The following is a 5,133-nucleotide window of genomic DNA, read 5'->3' on the forward strand; positions in this document are numbered from 1 at the left end:
GCTATCCACGCAGAGAGAGCCGTTCATGGAGTGGGAAAATGACCAAGGCATGAATACCTTGTTCAGTGGAAGGGACTTCCAGAGAGTGAGGGAAGTTGGGAACCTTCCGAAGCCTTATGGCAATTCCGAGATAAGATAGACCAGTTTCACTCTAGTCGTGCAACGAGGGCGTCGCTAGAACTAGTGGGGGAGAATGTCACAGACCGCCAGCCCAAGACCGAGCCCAGTTCGTTTTAAGGGTGCCAGAGACTATCTTTGCCACATTTTGGGCCTTCTAGAAGACCCAACAGAGCTGGCCCATCCACCTTGGAGAGAGAGAAGACGTGATAATTATTTGAAAATATCTTAGAGATAATTCCCACTAATTATCCTTTAATTTAGAGTTGTAGATAGAGTAGGGCTCTTTTCTGACCGTTGATGTAATTTAATCTTAACCGTTGATTGTAGGGGGTCCAACTATAAAAGGAGGCTCACCCCCACCTCATTTACACACTTCAGATTGAGGAATACAAGTTAGCATTCACTCTAAACTCTCTCTTCTCCATTTGAGCGCCCATCTCTTTATTTTTCCCATTTCCTTTGTTTTCGCAACGTTATAAGCATTCTTGCTTAGTGGAGGCTTGGGTTACTTAGCCAATTTTTGACCTTGAAAACGACTAAGGCCGCACGAACTTACTAACAGCAGTCTAGGCCCGTGACACTTAGCTATCATTATCCTACTTCATATATATATATATATATACTAGGAATACTTTAATAGGGGTAGACGTGTAAAACTAACTTTTCTTCAACATGTAATAGTTACACAATAACACTAAAAAAGGGGGCAAAAGGAGAGATTTCAGAAGAGTAAACCCCCATTTCCAACACTGAAAATTCATCCCTAACCATGTAAATTGACAAGTTCATAAGTAATCATGGCTGTAATTATCTAAATCAAAAAGGATCATCTATAATTTCTATCATTCTTTTCGAACCCTGGCAGAAGGGAACATTGGGTACTATTGGATTGAATCATTTCCATCTTCTTATACGTGTACAAACCTACCTCAATAAGCTTTAGTGCTCCCATAGCGAGCCTCGATCTGTTTCATTTTGTGTTTACTTGCATTGCCTCGGTCTAAATTGTCGTTGGATAGAAGGGAGCTGATCAAAATTTCCAACATTTTCGCTCCGGGGCCAGGCCTGATGACTGTTGTATTACCGATAACAGAGCAAGGATCAGTCCCATTCTTCCTACTTCCTACACACCAACCACCAGAGTAAACATATCTGGGCCCCAAGACAAAAGCTCCGAGTCGATCTTATCAAGTACAGGATCATCCCTGGGGAACTTTCTAGCAAAAGGGGCGTTGCTATCGATCATACGTTGCATGTCAACAAGCCTGAGGTGACGAGGATGCTGCTTAGGAGGGTTATCCCATGATATAAAATGGAGATCATTGTTTACCGTGGTGTTACGAATTCTTGAGCATTACAGATGACTGTGTAGAAATAACCTTCTGGAGAAGATAAAAAGTTTGCATAGTACATAAGGACAGTTCAAGGTAGGTTGTCCCATCCCCAAATGCAATAGTTAATAAAAGGGCGAGAGTGTCATCCAAGCAGAACCTATCACAAAATGATATACTTAATCAATAGAATTGTGGGCATTGATGGGCTGTCTAATAGATTCTGCCAATAAGTTAGCTTCAAAATACATTTTGCCAGAATAATGAATACATTTCCTGATCAAAGTAGCACGCATATGATCATACAAAAGCCAATTCCATATATAATCCAGTACTTCATAAGAAGGTTTCGACATTCAACCGCATAGTACTTATGTTTCTTACCACGAAAGGATACTAAATTAGAATATATTTTCACTACTGCAAAAAGTTTTTGTATAACCAAATGATTAAACAAAGTTATTGAAAACGCCATTTGTACGTAATGACAAAGCACCAGAAGTCAAAAGCTCTAAACATCATAAAAGTTCAATGAAATTACAACTTACAAGTCAAACATGACATAACATACATGCATGTTTAGTCGTTTAAGTATATGAAGGTAATTGTAACAACAAATCTATACTAATTTGCCTTATCTTGTTTAGAAAGTTTCAAAGAACATAATTACTTTTGAGCCTTTAACTTATATATTCCGCATTATAAAATATTCTACATGAAAAGGAAATCGAATGATATCATTCTAGTATTATAGCAACACAGAATCTGAAAAATGCATCTGGAAAGGCTACAAATGATCAAAAAAATAAGAAAAGAAATAAAGAATTTTAGTCAGCTGTAATTGGAAGTAAAAAATTTACGATCACATTCATGCTAGCAACATGAAATCGAACAGGAATAATGCAATACTTAGTCATGGGAAGATTAGTTTAGGCTAAGAAGCAGTTTCAGTTTCTAGTTTCCCGTCAAAGAGATGACAAACTTCAAGGATCTGCTAGCATTCAGTGTAAACTATTACCCATCCAATATGAAAATTAATTTAAAATAAAAATATACCACTCAAAAAGTAATATAACTTCAAGGTAAAGTCGAATAGAAACAAGTCTCGATTCAAAGGAAACGTGAATGAGCTCACTGCTTTACTTTCCATTATAGAAAGAGTGAACAAGGGAGAAAATGAGTAATGACAGGTGCACATAAATCATCGATTTTGTGCATCCAAGTTCCAATAATGGCTTTGGAAATATCAGTAAAACCAAAGGCAAATGTACAAGATGCACATGTTCGTCCTTAAAGACTTGCATTTTCTATGTTTTAAGGGGAAACGAAAGAGTAGGCAAGTAACCATGGGTTTCACCGTCTAATTGACAGGGGTAACATCAAGAACCTAGGTATCAAACATGTTTTGAGAACAGAGAAAAATATAAGTAAAATTAATTTAGTATAATAACAGACACTAATGCACCGGTTTCACTGAACGATTCTCACCAACAATCCCATACTAAGAAGCAAAGCTTTATGCATGTGTATATCAACTTGCTACTTAAACAAGGGTAGCAGTGTGGACACGTCATTCTACTCTACCAATATGACACTTCCTTTGAATCAGGAAATCCGAAATACCTTATCATAATATGAGAAGCATTTAAAGCAAAATAATCAATTTTCCTTTCAGTAATCACATCAATAAGCTACTTATAAACAATCAGAAAGCTGAGAGAACATGATCTGGAAAGTTGTTTGTTCTCCACAGTCCAACCAATCGACCTCAATTCAAATCAAAGCTCAATCAAATCTATTGTTCTTGGAAAACCCAGATTTTTGTAGTCTTTAAACTTTGACATCTAACTTGATCACAAAAGAACCATCAAGTGAACTATATTCCAGTTTCAACCTCAACGACAATATTCCAACAAAAACAAATTTATTCGCAAAATATTATCTAGAACAATTATTCGAATCTCGCCGAAATCATTATATCTAACAACTATCCTCACAAGAATGAAACACGGTTGGAGCGATGCATAGAGAAGAGTGAACAGAGTGTCTATCTAAACAAAATTTATCTAAAACTGGCATATAAACAACATCATCAAAATTCCCACAACTACATATTAGCTAAACACAGCACTATAGAGTTTGAAGCTTTCAGCATCTTTACCGTAAAGAGCTTGAAAGCAGTGGGCACACTTCTCCTCTGTGTAACCCAAAACGCATCAGCTTTTCTCGTACCATACAATCCTGGATCAACAATGATTGGCTTAGCCCTCTGAAACCTGCCATTACAACAATCAATCAGCATCTTGAAATAAAAGATACGCAAAAAAGGAAAGTAGAATTTTAAAGCTCTATAAAAGAAATGAACTCACTCTTTCCACCCAATATTGCTTGTATGATCGATGAAATTCAGATCTTTGGCAATTATGAAAATGTGTGCAACAAATCTGAAAGGAACCCAAAATCTCAAACCTAATATCAAAGAGCAAAGCTTTAAAAAAATACAGAGAAAATGTTTCCTTCCAATTCCCTATTCCAAAAAAAAAAAGGGAAAATAAGTTGTACTAAGATCCAACTCACCATCTTGGGTAACAAGGGGATAATCAGTAGCACTAAGATTAATAAACCAATCCCAATCTCCACCTTCTTTCAACAAAACTGCAGCAGCGTGAAGCGTATTAGCAACCATAGTAGGGCCTCTGTAAGTAACCAAATTAGCTTTCACAATCATCCTAACATTCCCAACTTTGTTAAACACTTGATTATCTTTCACAAACTTCTCCACATCGAGCCTCTCTTCGGAGCTAGCTTCCCGGTCAAGATGAACAACGTATTGATTCAACGGGTAGTAAAGGGCTAAAAGGGTCCTTCTCAACATCCGACCGTCGCCAGCGGAGCCGGAAATGAGGAAGGCGAAACGCGGAGGCGAAGGGAGGGTGGAGGTAGGAATGGGATTTAGTTGGTTCTCAATGAAAGGGGAGGAACAACCGGTTACGGCGGAGGAATGGTAGAAGAGAAGAAATGGGGAGGCATCAAAAGAGGTTAAGGTTGTTAGGAAGAGTAAAAATAAGGAAACGATGGAGCCAATAGCTAATGGGAAGATCCATTTACGCTCCATTGCTTGATTGTTGTTGTGACGAAACTGCATGTAATAGCTTCTTAATCTCTTCATTTTCCTTTTTCTTTTAGTTGTTTGGATTGAAGGAAAGAATACAGAGAAAATTGAGATTTGAGAGGTGAAATGAGACTGCTTTGGACTTTTGAGTGAAGAGTTTTCTTCTTCTTTGGTATGTGTTAGATACGGCGAGGAAAGCATTTCGCCGTGAAAATAGGCGAATTTAGGACTGAATTCATTTAAACTCTCATTTTCTTAAGTTAAAGAACTAGATTTTCTTTGTAATCATCATTTAATCAATACCTTAATAGTTAAATGAATTTTTATTGTTCCCAAAAATTATGTGTTCAAGCATCAACGACTGTAAGATTAATTGAAAGTTCATTATCAAATGATTGAGCCTACTTAAAACGAATATTATTTGATAATTATCTTTTTAGCTTAATCAAAAAATATATTTTGTAATTACCTTTAACTTAATAAAAAATATATTTTGAAAGAGATGGTATTTTATCAAATTGATAATATTTTTATATAATGTAATTGAAAAAGCATTTCTTTGTATAAGGG

At 36.5% G+C, this 5,133-nt stretch overlaps 1 pseudogene; it reads right to left on the reverse strand.

Annotated features, from left to right (window-relative positions):
• Positions 1–3,393: 3,393 nt before the first annotated feature.
• Positions 3,394–4,716, reverse strand: LOC120157313 (annotated as a pseudogene).
• Between the last annotated feature and the right edge of the window lie 417 nt (positions 4,717–5,133).

This window comes from Hibiscus syriacus, unplaced genomic scaffold (assembly GCF_006381635.1).
Source record: "Hibiscus syriacus cultivar Baekdansim isolate YM2019G1 unplaced genomic scaffold, ASM638163v2 tig00111242_pilon, whole genome shotgun sequence".
NCBI classification, from domain to species: Eukaryota; Viridiplantae; Streptophyta; class Magnoliopsida; order Malvales; family Malvaceae; genus Hibiscus; species Hibiscus syriacus.